The following is a 16,710-nucleotide window of genomic DNA, read 5'->3' as shown; positions in this document are numbered from 1 at the left end:
GGGTGCTTAACTGACTGAGCCACCCAGGTGCCTCACTAAAATACTTTTATGTAGCAACTGGTGTTTGTTATGGATGTTCCATATATTTTTCTTCATAGCCAGTCACAGTCTCTCCTTTGTTTCTAGTCTTTAGCCTTAGAGAATTTTTGTTAAGAATTTTTGTCTTGAGTTCAAGCCCTGTGTTTGGCTCCGCACTGGGCGTGAAGCCTACTTAAAAAAGAAAAAAGAAAAAAAGACTGTATGTCATAGGCTAAAAATCGAGAATAAGACCAGACCAAGTAGGGCTAAAGGTGGAATATAAAGATGTGACCACAAGACAGCTTAAGAGCCACAAATGCCTACAGTCAGTGGCAACCCAAGTCCACAAATGGTCCAAAAACATTCACACCTTTGTCAGAGAGTCATGCTTAGGGCTGGCATTGTGGGGCAAGACCCCCCTCCTCAATACTTACGCTTTCCTGTTCGGTGGAGAGACTGCCTATCCCCCCGCCACCACCCCACCCCAGAGCTGCCCTAGGCAGGGAATTCTGTGGTGCCCCCTGCCTCTGGCCTGTGCCTCTGCAAAGTGACTCTGCGATCTGGGGTGACGGTGTGTCCCAGGAATCTCCCGATTCTTGCATGGGCCCCTGGAATACAAGCAGGTCACCTCTTGGAGGGAAAACAACATGGAGACTTGGCCCTGGAGGAAGTGACCTCTGGGGTCCTGTCCTAACCAGCACAGCACTGACAAGGCTGGCTCATCCTTTTTTTTTTTTTAATATGTTTATTTATTTTTGAGAGAGAGACAGGCAGAGTGTGAGAGGGGGAGGAACAGAGAGAGAGGGAGACACAGAATCCAAAGCAGGCTCCAGGCCCTGAGCTGTCAGCACAGAGCCTGATGCAGGGCTCGAACTCACAAACCGCGAGATCGTGACCTGAGCCAAAGTCGGATGCTTAACCGACTGAGCCACCCAGGTGCCCCAAGGCTGGCTCATCCTACTTGGGTGGGCTAGTTGACTCTAATGGCAACAGAGGTCACAGGGGCCCCAGCAACAGGGCCAGTTTAAGGCCCTCCTAGGGCCAGGACTTCCTAATTTCTGCTGTCCCACTTGACATCCCCAGTAAGTAAGATGTGCATCCCACATTAAGCAAACTTTGCACATTCAATTGAATTGCCCTGATAGGTTACTTTGGGGGACAACATATAATTAATTATTAAGTTGTTAATTTTTATTCTGCAAATTGATTTTTTTTTAATTTTCTAGTGTTTTTATTTATTTTTGAGAGAGACAGAGACAGAGCCACGAGTGGGGGAGGAGCAGCGAGAGAGGGAGACACAGCATCCAAAGCAGGCTCCAGGCTCCGAGCCGTCAGCACAGAGCCCCACGCGGGGCTCAAACCCATGAACCGCAAGATCATGATCTGAGCCGAAGTCAGATGCTTAACCGACTGAGCCACCCAGGCATCCCATGGATTATCTTTTTTTTTTTTTTTTTTTTTTTAGTAGGCTGCACACCCAACATGGGACTTGAACTCATGACCCTGGGATCAAAAGTCAGATGCTCTACTGACTGAACCAGCTGGGTGCCCCAGGGCTTATGGATAGTTTATATTCAGCCAGGTGGCCGTGGGCCCTTTTGCTTTGCTCTACATCGCACCGCTCAAGCCTGTTGTCTAAAAACAGCCTATGCAGAAGAGTCACCAGCAAACTGGGACAACTGGTCACCCTATAGGCCAGCTACCAGCTGTCACAATTTTTTCTTTCTCACTGGGTGCGATGATACTTCATGGAATGCTGGTCAAATCCTACCCCCGTCATTGGAATGTATACACGTAGACAACGCATTCTAACAGCACATTCTATCCACCATACACGCTAACATTTATAAATGCATTCACATAAGCACATACATTCCAGACAAATACAGACACACTATACTCACTGTGCATATGTATATACATACACATATATATCACAGATCCCACATATATATAAATACATGCTATCTAAACATGTATAATAAAATACGTGTAAATACACCCCCCCCCCCCAAACACAAGCATGTACATTTAGGCCGTTGGGGAGATGGGGAAAAAAGCAAAGGTGACCAGTAAGTGGGCTCGTGTGGATGGAACCGGGATTGCAAAGGGAAGTGAGGCAGGTTACGGAGGAAGGACTTTGAATAGCAAATAACAAGAATGTTGCAATGCACGGAAAGAGCCCTGGACTTGGAGTTGGATAATCCTGAAATTAAATCGCGGCTCTGCCATTTACTAGAGGCGTGACTAGAGCAACTGACCTAATTTCTCTGTGCTGCATTTTTCCCATCTGTAAAATGGGATGTTATAAAGATGTAACTAAGTTCCGGAACATTGCAGGTGCTTAAGTCCCAACTGTTGTTATTATGAGGCGTATGGGGGAACTAAAGGTATTTGAAGGGAGCCCTGATCCCCGGGAAGTGGTGTTTCGGGGAAGGGGGGGGAACCTTCATAGAAACCATTATTTGCGTCATCCGTTCGAGACCAAGAAGTCAAGGCCCAAAGCAATTAAAATGGTTGGCCCTAGAACGGGGTGTGGAGGATGCTTGCACCGTAGGGGCAGGTCCAGCAGATGTGAGCCACGTGAGCCAGGCCTGGGCTGGGCTGGGCACATGGGACCCAGCTGCTACCAGGAAGCCCTGATTGTCTGGATGGCCCAGTCGCAGCCCTCCTGAGCCGTCTGGCAGCATTCCTGAGGACTTTGATGCCTGGTTTGCATGTTATGCAAAGCAGGGCCATATTCTGCCAGAAGGCCACTGTTCTGGCCCCTTGCCATCATCGGTGGCACCCAATGTCTCCAATGGGCCTAAAACTTTACCCTTTCCGCTGGGCATGGTGCCAACTCCCCTAGCTGCCTGTCAATAGCAGAAAGGAGGGACTGCAGGCTTGGAGGAAAGGGCACTAAGCTGGGGAATCCAGTTGAAGGGTCTGGATTCGAGTCCTAACTTGGCTACTCACTAGCCGTGAGGTGTTGGGCCAGTCATTTCCCTTTTCTGAGGCCTGAGGTTTGCTCCTCTGCCCAATGATAATAATATAACCTCAAACAGCATGGTGGAAGTTAATGTGAGATGTGAAAATCCTAGCTTGGGGCTCCTGGGTGGCTCAGTCAGTTAAGTGTTGGACTTTGGCTCAGGTCATGATCTCACGGTGTGTGGGTTCGAGCCCCACGTCAGGCTTTGTGCTGACAGCTCAGAGCCTGGAGCCTGCTTCAGATTCTGTGTCTCCCTCTCTGTCTGCTCCTTCCCTGCTTACATTCTGTCTCTCTCTCTCTCTCTCAAAAATAAACATTTAAAAAAGAAGGAAGGAAGGAAGGAAGGAAGGAAGGAAGGAAGGAAGGAAGGAAAAGAAAGAAAGAGAAAGAAAGAAAGAAAGAAAGAAAGAAAGAAAGAAAGAGAAAGAAGAAAGAAAGAAAGAAAGAAAGAAAGAAAGAGAAAGAGAGAGAAGGAAAGAAAGAAAGAAAGAAAGAAAGAAAGAAAGAAAGAAAGAAAGAAAGAAAAAAAGAAAGAAAAAAGAAAGAAAGAAAATGCTAGGTAGATCTGGGCCCACAGAGGGGACTCATTAATGTCGGCTGAATATGTGGAGTAAAACTGATCAAGGAAGAGACCTGAGTTCCGGTGTGGGATGTGCTGGCTGTGTGCAAGCCGTGGGCCTCAGTTTCCTCAGCATGAAATGAGAAAATTGGCCCAGATAATCTCCAGCATCCTTTCCAGCACTTCTGTTCTTTGATCTGAAACTGTCAGGATGGATGTCTTCTTCTGATCCCTTAAGGGCACACATGTAGAGTGTGAATACGTCAAGGTTGGAGACAGACACAGAGGGCGGCCCCTCTTCGGGAGAGACCTGTATGCTTGGCAGATTACATGGTAAGGGGCTCTGCTTTGACATCTGCTTTGGCATCTGGGTGCTTGATAAGGGAAGCCAGTTGGTCTGTCTGGCCCGTACTGACTGCCAGCCATCACCGTCTTTCAGACCTCTGTTCCGAGAAGAGCGTGGGGCTACACACGGAACAAGTACCAGAGGTGGGCGAGTCGGATCCCTGCTCTGCTCCCCAGGCTCTCGGTCTAGTGACACATGCCAGGCACAAATGGTACCACTAAAGGTACAGTTTATGCAGGAAACCAGAGCAGCCGATATATCCCAGAAGGAGTTCTGGGGACAGTGATCAAGATGGGCCATGACATCTGGCAAGGGTGACAGGTGCGATCTGGTCTTTTGGGATGGGGAGAGTTTTCATGGAGTGGAAATGGGGGGGGTGGGTGGGTGGAGAGGGGTGGGAGGCATATTCCAGAAGTTAAGTCTCTATTCTGCCCGGTGAGGGGTAGGGGTGTGCGGTGTCCGGTGTCCCGAGAATGTTTAACCAGGCAGGGTGTGCACCACATCCTCATTGCCATCCCTGCCATCCCCGTTTGAGAGCCCAGCAAGAAGCAGAGGCTCAAGAGGAAAGGGAGGAGGAAGGCAGTCTTTGCCTCAGGACCTCCCGTGTGCCGCATGTCCTCCCACATAAACTCCACACCAACACTTCCAGGCAGGTTTGTCTTGCGCTCATTTTGCAGATGGGACAACTGAGACGCACCGAGGCCGAGCACCCGTTGTACTGCTGGTGAGGGGGCAGAGCTGGGATTGGAAGTTGGGTCCAGAACGCACAGCCCCTCCTCCTACCCCATCCTCTCGGAAGCTGCTTTCTAGGCTTTGAAAAGCTGAGGATTCTTTCACAAGGAGGGAAGACAGTTTCTCCCCCTGGGGGACCAATCAGGCCTCGCTCCTCTTCTGGGCAGCTTTCCAGCTGCGGTCCTAGTCAGAGAGTTCTATGATCCAAACAAACGCTGTGACCAGCTCTATTAACCTTATCACCACTCCCCACCCAGGACAATCTGATTAAATACTGCTGTCACCAGTGAAAGGTCTTTTATAAAAAAAAAGCCTTCGCTTTCCACAAACACAGCCAACTGGCTCCCTCGCCAGCACACTCTCTACCTCCCAGCTTTCAAGGTCAGGACACAAGATGGGAGGGAAACTTTGTCATTGTCACAGCAGGGGAGAGGCTTGGTCAGCCAGAGTCCCACTTAGATTTGTCAACAAGGAATGATCTCTTGAGCAAATAAACTGAAGTTGAACCCTAAAGGAGTGTTGGTTCCTTGATTCTGAGACTCAAGGGACCCTGGAGAAGGATTGCATTCACCCAGTACTAGCCAAGAAATACTAGTGACTACCATTTGTTGAGTGCCCACCCCGCTTGGCCTGTTTGCACACAGTGTTTCTAGTTCTTCCAACAATCCAGCAAGGTAAGTTCAAGTGTTCTCTTCTGGCTACATTTCCACTTTCTTTTCTGCTTTATAGAGAGAGAACTAAAGCTCAGAGAGGGTTTTCTGTCCAAGGTCGTGTAGGTACTAAGCTTACAAAGCCAGGATTCAAACCCAGGTCTGTTTGATTCAAAAACTGCCATGCTCCTGTGTAAGTGTTTGCTGAATGAATGAATGAATGAATGAATACTGGATGGACAATGAATGGATGGGATCAGGTTCAGAGACCCAAAGATTGGAAGCTAGGATTAATCTTACCATCTCCTCCCAGCTCTGTGGCCTCCTGAGATAGGTGAAATCAGGTTAAAATAAATGTCAAAACAAAGTTTAAATGAGAAAACTGGCCTCAAAAGAGCTGGGTATATGTATCTAAGGACACAATCAACAGAGTGAAAAGACAACCTATGGAATGGAAGAAAAATATTTGCAAACCATGTATCTGATAAGGGGTTAATATCCAGAATAAGTAAAGGACTCCTACAACTCATCATCCACAAAACAGCAACAAAAACCAAACAACTTGATTCAAAATTGGGGAAAGGGTCCATAGACATTTCTCCAAAGAAAATGCACAAATGGCCAACAAGCATATGAAGAGTCGTTCAACATCACTAATCACTAGGGAAATGCAAATTAAAAGTGCAAGGAGATATCACCTCACACCCATTAAGATAGCTGCTATTAAAAAAACCCCCCAAAACAGAAAATAACAAGTGTTGGCGAGGATGTGGGGAAATTGGAACCCTTGTGCGCCATTGGTTGGAATGTAAAATGGTACGGCCACTAAGGAAAACAGCATAGAATTTCATCAAAAAACTAACAACTAGAGGGGCGCCTGGGTGGCGCCGTCGGTTGAGCGTCCGACTTCAGCCAGGTCACGATCTCGCGGTCCGTGAGTTCGAGCCCCGCGTCAGGCTCTGGGCTGATGGCTCGGAGCCTGGAGACTGTTTCCGATTCTGTGTCTCCCTCTCTCTCTGCCCCTCCCCCGTTCATGCTCTGTCTCTCTCTGTCCCAAAAATAAATAAAAAACGTTGAAAAAAAAAAAAAACAAAAAAAAAAACTAACAACTAGAATTATCATATGACCCAGCAATCCCGTCTCTGGGTATACAGCTAAAAGAATTGAAATCAAGGTCTTGAAGTGATTTGTTTGTAGCAGCGTGACTCGCAATAGCCAAAAAAGTGGAAGCAACTCAAGTGTCCATGGAGGAATGGACATCTGCATATGCACACATATGCATACAATGGAACATTAGCCTTAAAAAGGAAGGGAGTTCTGACACATGCTATAACATAGATGAACCTAGAGAACATTCTGCTGAGTGAAATACGCCAGTCACAAAAAAACAGATACTGGGCCACCTGGGTGGCTCAGTCGGTTAAGCATTTGACTCTTGATCTTGGCTCAGGTCATGATCTCACGGTTCGTGAGACTGAGCCCCATGGCGGGCTCTGGGCTGACAGTGTGGAACCTTCCTGGGATTCTCCCTCTTCCTCTCTCTGCCCCTCCCCTGCTCATTCTCTTTCTCTCTCTCAAAATAAACAAGCAAGCAAATAAATAAGTAAACAAATGAATAAATAGATAAGTGCTTGAAAAAATCTGAAGAGACAAATTTCACTTGTCTTGAGTTCATTTATATGAGGTGTCAAGAGAAGAACCATAATGGGTGCCTGGGTGGCTTAGTCCGTAGAGCATGTGACTCTTGACCTTGGAGTCATGAGTTGGAGCCCCATGTTGGGGGTGGAGCCTACTAAAAAAAAGAAGAAGAAGAAGAAGAGTAGAACCCATAGAACCAGAAAGTGGAATGGTGGCTGCCAGGGCCTGGGAGAAGGGGAATTGGGAGTTAATGCTTAATGGGTGTGGAGTTTCAGTTTTGCAAGATGAAAAAGTTCTGGAGACTGGTTGCAAAACAATGTGATTACACTTAACATTACTAGACTGTACACATAAAAATGATTAAGATGGTAACTTTATGTTATGTTTATGATATTACAATTTTTAAAAAGAGCTAGGCATGGAAATTTGGAAGACAAGGAGAAAGGCTTGCTGCTCAGCAATGCGGGGAGAAGGTTTGTGGGTTGACTATATCAAAATGAACCTCAGGTCTCTATTAGCATCAGAATATTCCCTAGATTCCTGCCTAGGCTCAGACTCCAGAGTAGATGGGCAGGGCCAAATCTAGAAGGGTTATTCCCTATCTCCTCTTCATAGTCCTGATGGTGGTGAAAACCTATTCACTTCTTTGCCTTGTTACCTGACCAGTGGCCCCCTTTATCTTATCTAAAGATCCAGGGACCAGCTCCATAACATGATGGAAAGAGGGCTTGGTTCTCTGGCATGAACCTTATAAACTATAATATGGGCAGTCTATGCACCCATCCATCCATCTGTTTTTTCAACATGTATTTGTTGGGTATTAGCTCAAGAGGCTGAAGAGGTTTATAGGTCTGTCATACAGACAGACCCTGCCCTCACAGAACTTGTAGTCTGGTGGGAAAGAATGAAATGCAGTGAACCATGTGTTGTGATAAGGTCTTCTAGAGAACTTAGCAGGGGGCCTGTTCCAGTTGGTGACGAATGTTCACAAAGGAAGTTCAGTCTTAGGCTGAGACTTGAAAAGTGAATAAGATTCAACCAGTAGCATGGGGAGGGGGAGGAAGGGAGAGTATGCTTAAGGGAAGCAAGAGCATAGGCACCTCCTGGAGATTTTAGTAAATGCAGGGCCAGGTGAGAATCTGGAAAGAGCTGAGGCAAAGAGGAAAGCAAGTGAGACGGGGAAACTTCAGGGACCCCATGAAAAACTGCTTTTATGGCTCCTTTTCCTTCTTCTATTCTTCCTAGGACCTACACCGCACCCCCCACCCCTTACTCCTGCCTGATCGCCCAGATAATGTCTGTCCTTCTTCGAAAGGCCAAGGAGTGAATGATGTCTCTGGAGTCTTCCATGCAATAAATAACATCTAAGGAGTGACCTGGCGAGGTCATCACGGACGTTTTCCAAGACCACTGACTCGTCAAGACCCCTGGCTCCAGGGCACAAGTGACTTACAGAGGATACCCAAACCCTCCTCTTTCTTCCTGAATTACTGAGAAGACAGGTGCATGGGATCACCATCCTCAACAAAAACCCCAGACCCCAAGCAAAGACAAGACTCACGCTCCTATCTTTCAGAGTCCCCCTGACACTCTGTGTCTATACTTTCTCCATATCTTTAATAAACTGCTCCCACTTCTTCTTGGCTTATGTAGATTTCTATCCTGCCAGAAGCCAAGGACCTTCTTGGATGGTTGAGCAGGACCCGTTCTGCATCCTCAGATAAGCCAGCCTGTGTCACAGGGATGGGGTCTTGTAGGGTCACTTAAGCACCTTCTGAGCAGCCTGATAAATGCTGTGAGGGGATATGAACATGTAAAAGATAAGATGAACACACCCGGTTGGAGAGGCAGTGGAAGACAAGGGCCCCTGGAGTCAGATTCTGGGTCTGGGATTCTCAGAACTCTGAGCAAGATGCCTGTCCTCTGACTTAGTGTAGGATCCCTTCCACCTCTCCCTCCTGCCTCAGGGCAAGCTAGCCACCCAGGAGGGGTATTTCCAGTGCTGGGACACATAACACCTTTCACCAAAGGGCCCTTGAACAAGCTGTAGTGTGCCTTTTTACCTTGCTATCTGTGGTTCTCTCTGTCCACAAGGACACCCCTGCCCTCTTCAATCAAGGATTTGACACCCTGTCTTCTCTCCTTTTAGGTCAGGTGGCTCCAGGTCTTATAAATCATTCCTGGTGCTCCCTGCCATGTCTAGCCTTTCCCGCCCTTCCAGAACCACTTGGATTGTGTCCCTGTGGGTTCCAAGCCCCACCTGCTCAATCCCAGTTGCCTCGAGGGCCTTTGTCTGAATACCTGCCCACGCGTCTAGGTCTGAACTTCCTAAAAGCCACCTTTGGGCCCTGTCCCAGCCTTGGCTCTATCTCCAGGTTATCTGCCTCTTGACTTTTTTTTTTAAGTTTATTTATTTATTTTGAGAGAGAGAGAGAGTGAGAGCATGTACTCACGAGTGGGGGGAGGGGCAGAGAGAGAGGGAGAGAGAGAATCCCAAGCTGGCTTCTCACTGTCAGTGCAGAGCCTGACATGGGGCTCGAACCCACAAACCGTGAGATCATGACCTGAGCCGAAATCAAGAGTCGGATACTCAACAGGCTAAGCCACCACCCAGGCACCCCTGTCTGCCTCTCGATTCTGAGGACAGGCTGGTTCTTGCAAGTTGGGGACCATCTCCTGCCCCACTTGGACTTTCTCAGCTGTTCTCAGGTGGCCCTCTCCAGGAGGGTCAATGGTCAAAGTACAATGTAGGTATTTCCTGGTCAGGACTCCTCCCGGAGATAATGCCTGTCACAGGAGGGGTGCTAACGAGGACTGAAGAAGGATAGCCACAACATCCTGCCACGAGTTGTTTACAGCCCACGAGAAGCCATGAAGAAAAAAAAAACACAGCTATTGCAGCATTCATTGAAGGAAATAGAGGTGGGGCAAACTGTAGAACTGAACAAGGCCTGGGAGAATGAGGCCCTGGCTGTGACTGCCACGTGAGGGGAAAGTTCTTATACTGTAAGTGTTGGCTGGAGACTTCCTGCCAGTCTTAGGACTCTGCCTTTGAAATGAATGGATCAGTGATGGCGTCTGGCTCCTGAGGATGCAATACCACCAACCTGCCATTGCTTCTCAAAAGAGGGTCAGCAAGGATCCCAAGAGTCTAGGACTCCAAAGGGGGTTGCAACTGTGAAGCCTGGGTATGTGTGGGGGGGTGGGGGGGTGTCTCAGGGAAAGACTAGCCATCTAATTTGGAATAACTGAGTTTTGTCCCAGTGCTGTCCTAGAGGCCCAGGACATGGAGGGCTGTGCAGATGATAAGAGAGCATAAGGCAAGCTGAGGGCAAAGTACAAGCTAACAACACCCTCCCCATCCCCCCCCCCCCCCAGGTGAAATAAGGGTGACATTCCTTTGGCACTCCTGGCTGCCCAAGAACAAAGAAAAGGATAAAAAAAAACAAATGGTTGAACTGATAGAGATCACAGGACATGAGTCTCTATCACTTTACAAATATCTTAGTAAATTACAAGGAAAAGGCAAGCTTATCAATAGCCTAATCTCCAGAAACCTATAGCCCCAACATCATCCTCCCCTCCATAGTGATGTGGGGAACAAAGGCAAGAAGGAAATGGAAGGTAAAATTAAATTTCCTTATAACCTGCAGCCCATTGAGAAATACTTGAGGCAAATACAGAGTATAACATTTCTCCAGGAACTCTTAATGTTAATGTTTTGCTAGAGGGAAAAACAGCCTTAGCTTGACAATATCTAGGCCTCCAGTAATCTGTGAGTCTTCCTTAGCATGTGGAAATCCCTTTAAGAAACTTCCTCTTGATTTTATCTCCTCCAACTCCATAGTATATAACTAGTCACTCTTCATAACCCCAGTGCAGCGCTTTCTGCCCAGGGGTCCTGTCCCTGCGCTTTAATGAAACCACCTCTTTGCACCAAAGACCTCTTGAGAATTCTTTCTTGGCCATCAGCTCCAGACCCCCACCACTCCTGAACAACCACACCATTTGGCAACCAATGTGGGGCTTTGAGTCTTTTCATCAGGACTCGGCTTTGGCGCAAACTTGGTGAGTACTTTCTCTTTCCTTCCTTTACTTTCATTTCAGGGGCTTTTTAAGGAGTATGGTCTTATTGGAACACTTTCCATTGCTCAGGCTGCAATCCTCTAGTCCATCGCTACTCTACTTGGAGGAGAAAGCCTGCCTTTTGGCTGGAAGTTAGGGATGTGGAAAACAAAGGCAGAAGGAAATGGTAGATAAAATTACATTTCCTTATAACCTGCAGGTGACAGATAAATAACTTGAGGCTGGCAGAGTAAAACATTTCCGCCTTAACGTTAATGCTTTGCTACAGGGAAAAACAACCTTAACTTGGCAATAGCTAGACGTCCAGTAGTCTGTGAGTCTTCTTTAGCATATGAAAATCCCTTTGGAAACTTCCCCTTGAATTTACCTTCCCCAACTCCATAGTATATAACCAGTCTCTCCTCCTAGTCCCGGGTCAGCTCTTTCTTCCCGTGGGTCCTATCCCGGTGCTTTAATAAAATCATCTTTTTGCACCTAAGACATCTCAAGAATTCTTTCTTGGCCATCAGCTCCAAACCCCCACCACTCCAAAGTCCCATCAGTTAGTACCCTGGCCAGAATAGCAATAAGACCCAGAAACTTGATGCCTTCTCTTTATTTCCGTCCTTATAAAAGTTGTCTTGGGCACGGGACACCTAAGTCACCAGGATGCCTGCCAATCTTAAGACTCGTGTAAGGTTTCCTCCTCATTGGTCTAATGTGTTCCCCTTCACATTTCTTGTCTAGCTGCTTCTGGCAGCGGAATCTCCACTGAGAGCCAGCCAAAACTATTACACAATTGAATTAAAACCCAACTAGGACCATTTCCTATCAAGTTGGCTGTAAGGACTACATTCTAAGCAATGTCGCTTAGATCATGGTGGATTTCTATCTTTACTTTTTTTGGTTAATGTTCTCTGATGAAGTTTTAGGGTGATGAGGGATTCGTGGGGTCCAGAGCTGTTGACCAAGAAAGAATTCTTGAAGATGTCTCTAGTGCATAAAGGTGATTTTATTAAAGCATGGGGTCAGGACCCATTGCCAGGAGGAGCTGCACCGGGGTTGTGATGGGTATCTTGTTATATACCCTCAGGTTGGGAGGGGGTCAGAGATAGAGTAAGTCTCTAAGGAATTTTGGAAGCAAGGTTTCTAGGACCCTGAGGGGCTAGGTGTTGCTAGGGAAACACCATTTATCAATGTTTAATAAAACCTCAGTCATGAGCCCCTTCAGATGCATATCGAGGGGCCATAAGCTTGGAGTATAATTGCCAGCATAAATCGTGGGGCAGTTAAGATAAAGGAAGTAGACTCACAGGATCCTTACAGTTGGACAACGTTAAGCTAAGGTTCTCTTTTGCCTCCAGCAAAGTGTCATCATCTAGGCAGCTGAGCTCCTGGAGGGAGGTCACTCTGCCGGTTTCAAGGACTTGTCAATGGGCTGTAGGGAGTAAAGGAATTTAGTTTTTCATTTGCCTTAGTTTCCCACATTACCATGGCAAGCACTTGAACCCCTTTCCTTTGTTCTTGGGTACCTGGGAGTGTCTGAGGAATCACACAGATCCCACCTGGGGTGTAGGGGTGAGCGCTAGCTTGTGCTTTGCCCCTCAGCCTGCCTCATGCTCCCTCATCATCCTCTACTAACTACTTAAATTACAAAATTGGGTAATTTCACCTTGAAAAACTTTTCTAGTGCTTTCCATGGGTTAAAAACAGCAGGTTCTTCAAAATACTAAAGCAATGGCCTCCACAGAATGCTCTTCAAAGACTAGGTAAGCCAAGGCATGACCATCAGGGCATGTTCTTTAAGGCACAGACTTTTATGGCACAACTTTCAAGGTACGGTATTTCGGTTCATATGCCAGGCACCCATTTAGCCTAGGATGCAATGGGGAAGTGGAGGGATGCCAGAGTCCCTTCTTCGAGGGCCTTTTACAGGACAGGACCTTCCCTGGGGCAGGACTGTCTTCAGTGGTAAGGTAGTATGGTGATCCATATTGATTTTCGTTCAAGGGATGCCTTGGGTCACTTTTGACACCAGGAACCTCTGACATATCCTGCACGGAATGCCACCCAGGAGTCAAAGGGGGTGATTTTTGGTAATGGACCCTAGGAAACACTGGGGCTTCTTCTTCAGTCCCCAAGGGCTCTCTCTTGGGATGCCTTTTAACCCACTGCAAACAATTCAGATTGCAAAATTTAGGAAAGAACTGATCTCCTGTAACACTGCATGGTATTAGTAGGACCTGACAGTCAGATCTCTTCTGCACAAAACAGGGCAAATGGTCAGAGATACCTTAAGTCCAGGTCTTCCGGGCTCTAAATCAGCACCTGGACCTAAGGGCTTCTTGCGGAATGTGTTTGCCCAAATGTATTTGGCTAGTAAACTCCCTCCTGACATATCGGATGATAATTATCTAACTAGGCCTCCTCCTGATAGAACTCAGGTTGCTGAGGAAACCCAGGCCATCCCTGACAATGGGGACACTGACTTTCTTTCTCTGTTCCTCCTAATAGATGTGAGGGCTTCTCCCTCATTCATTTCCTGGGTTAATGGTTATGACAATTGGAGCCAACTGCGGTTAGTCTAACTCAGGACAGGGACTTTAAGGAATATTCCCGAGCAGCTGCCAAAACTCCCTTTGTTTCAGGGAAATTCCCTGTCTTCTCTGGCCTGACATGGACTTCATATTTCTACTTTGGTGGAAAAAAAGAAAGAAAAAATAAATAAACATGCCATCCACTCCCCTGTCTGAGCTGACAAGGTTTAGAACTGGAAATCTTCTTTCTTGGCCTCCTGCTAGCACCTTGCCTCTTCTGCCTTCCCCTCCCCCTCCTCCTATTTCTGCACCACCTTGGGTGCAGCCTACATAACTGGTTCCTATAGCATCTCCAGTGCCTCAGAACCATTGGCTCCTCCTCTTCCCACCCTCAATATCAAGGAGCAGAGAGCAACCTCCTTGGAGCGCCCACTTCAGATTTCCCTTCCTGTGTCCCAGGTAAACACTGACCATGGGGAATAGTTGATTAACTTTTAAGTGGACACAGGTGGGACATATTCGGTGTTTGAACTAATTTAAGTTTGTTGGCTTAATTAAGACAGACATGTCTTTAGAGTTATCAGCATTAAATATGAAACATATTTTCTCTAGATTTGCTGAAGGTCAAATAAGCTCATGTTATCTCTGTTGCCATTTGTTAGCAAAAAAGGTAACTTCAAGTAATGGTTAATTTTGTCTGCCTCAAAGTTTTCATGGGTAATTGTTAAGATAGCTTTCAAAGCCTTTGGTAACCTGAAGCTTTAAAGCTTTGCTTGCATGATAAATGGGATTTAATTCACTGGACATCTAGGTCCTTTTGAAATAGAATGGAGTGCTAAAGCATTGATTACTAAACATAGGTTTGTGATTTTAACTTCTTGTTGCAGAGAAACTAAGGCTATTTGGATCTGTTGGTAAACATGCTTAGTACTTGATTCATTCATAAATTTGCCATCAAAAGTTTACCATTGGTAACTACTTAGTTTTCACCAGAGACTAAGGTTTCTAAGAGTTAAAATTTTGCTAAATGTGGTTAAGCCTGATGAAAAGAAGAGAAGCATTCTACGTAAAAAAAAGTTGGAGATGTGTAAGAAAGTTATAAAGAATGGAAATGATGAAGTTTTGGGGCGATGGTGGGGTGGTCCGGAGCCAATGACCAAGAAAGAATTCTTGAAGATGTCTTTGGTGCATAAAGGTGATTTTATTAAAGCACAGGGACAGAAGGGCGCCTGGGTGGCTCAATCAGTTGGGCGTCTGACTTCGGCTCAGGTCATGATCTCACAGCTTGTGAGTTCAAGCCCCGCATTGTGCTGTGTGCTGACAGCTAGGAGCCTGGAGCCTGCTTCGAATTGTGTCTCCCTCTCTCTCTCTGCCCCTCCCCGGCTCACACTGTCTCTCTCTCTCTCAAAAAATAAATAAGCATTAAAAAAATTTTTTTTTATTAAAGCACGGGGACAGGACCCATGGGCAGGAAGAGCTGCACTGGGGTCCTGACAGGTAACTCATCACATACCCTCAGGTTGGGAGGGGGTCAGGGATAGAGTAAGTCTCTAAGGAATTTTGGAAACAAGGTTTCTAGGACCCTGAGGGGCTAGCTGTTGCTAGGCTAATAAAACCTCACTCATGAGATCCTTCAGATGGATATCGGGCCCATAAGCTGGGAGCATGATTGCGGGCATAGATCTTGGGGCAGTTGAGATAAAGGAAGTATACTTACAGGATCCTCAAGGTTGGATGATGTTAAGCTAAGGTTCTCTCTTGCCCCCAGCAAAGTGTCATCATCGAGGCAGCTGAGCTCCTAGAGGGAGGTCACTCGCTGGTTTCAAGGACTTGTCAGTGGGTTTTAGGCAGTAAGGGAATTTAGTTTTTCATTTGCCTTAGTTTCCAACATGACTATGGCAAGCACTTAAACCCCTTTCCTTTGTTCTTGGGTACCAGGGAGCGTCCGAGGACTATCACATTTATTCTACCTTGGGGCGTGGGGGGTGGTGCCAGCCTGTATTTTGCCCTCATCTTGCCCCATGCTCCCCCATCAGAAATACATTTTTGTTGAAGGTAAAAGAAAGTAACTTTGTCCTAAATGAGATTGGTCGTTTGGAGACAAATGACTTGGGAGAACATCGAAATGCAAAGGAAAGTTGTAGAAGGTTCGTGATGGAAAAATCTTAAAAAGGAATTGTATTTGTGGTCTCAGGAAGGACTAAGGTTAAAATAAGTGGATTTTTAAAGTTACACTGGTATAAGATTGACATTCTGTTTTTCTCTCTGTTAAAAAAAGTTTTCTTGGATTGTTGATCTGCTCTTGATAAAAAAAAATATATGCAAAGATTTTTTTTTCTTCTCTTTTGACAGCCAAGAAAACCATAGCTTATGCTTTGTCTTTATCAACTCTTTAATCACTTAAAGTTAAAACTTCTCAGTGTTGGGGCGCCTGGGTGGGTCAGTCGGTTAAGCGTCCAACTTTGGCTCAGGTCATGATTTCGCGGTTTGTGGGTTCAAGCCCCGTGTTGGACTCTGCTGACAGCTCAGAGCCTTGAGCCTGCTTCAGATTCTGTGTCTCCCTCTCTCTCTCTCTGCCCGCCCCCCTCTGTCTGTCTCCCAAAAATAAATAAACGTTAAAAAAATATTTTAATAAACCCTCAGTGTTAAAGGAGCTAAGTTTTGCTACCGGTTATATAACCCTACATATTTGCCTTTGGAATCTTTTATTGACACCTTTGTTAAACAAATAATTAAGATTTTTAATGATCTGTAACCCTGTTTAGGGTGTGCTTTATAACTTTCTAAGGTTTTAACAAACTTCCCAAGATTTAAATTGTAAATGAAGTCTCTGAGTCCTTTTTATTTGGTAGGTTAAGTTACTCCGGAAGCACTGTCAAACAAATAATGGTAAACCTTAGGTTGTATTGCTTGGGCAAATCCTCTAACTGTACATATATATAAATGCAATTCCTAAAGTTTTAATATGTTTTGGTAATAAGGTCGTCACTTGATATTCTGTGTATCAAAGTGTTATGTGTCACAGAAATAACTGCATTTGCTGGTCAATTGCATCGTCATGAACTCTCACCAGATCTTTCCCCATGCTCATTTTTTGAGTCTTTTTGTCTTTTATATTTTTGTGACTCTTGTTTAAAATACTGCTGGTTGTCGGGGCGCCTGGGTGGCTCAGTCGGTTAAGCGCCCGGCTTCAG

General features: G+C 46.1%; 1 protein-coding gene across 1 annotated transcript in view; it reads left to right on the top strand.

Moving 5' to 3' along the window:
- The first annotated feature begins 10,927 nt into the window (after positions 1 to 10,927).
- Positions 10,928 to 16,710, top strand: part of SLC13A2 (solute carrier family 13 member 2) — a 37,530-nt gene continuing 31,747 nt past the window's right edge. The window contains exon 1 of the mRNA XM_042966691.1: positions 10,928 to 10,982. The gene's annotated coding sequence lies outside the window, so the exon portion shown is untranslated. The remainder of the gene's footprint in view (positions 10,983 to 16,710) is intronic.

The sequence above is a fragment of the Panthera tigris genome, chromosome E1 (assembly GCF_018350195.1).
Source record: "Panthera tigris isolate Pti1 chromosome E1, P.tigris_Pti1_mat1.1, whole genome shotgun sequence".
Classification (NCBI taxonomy): Eukaryota; Metazoa; Chordata; class Mammalia; order Carnivora; family Felidae; genus Panthera; species Panthera tigris.
Note: the sequence above shows the minus strand (reverse complement) of the source record. Positions and strands in the feature narration are given on the sequence as shown.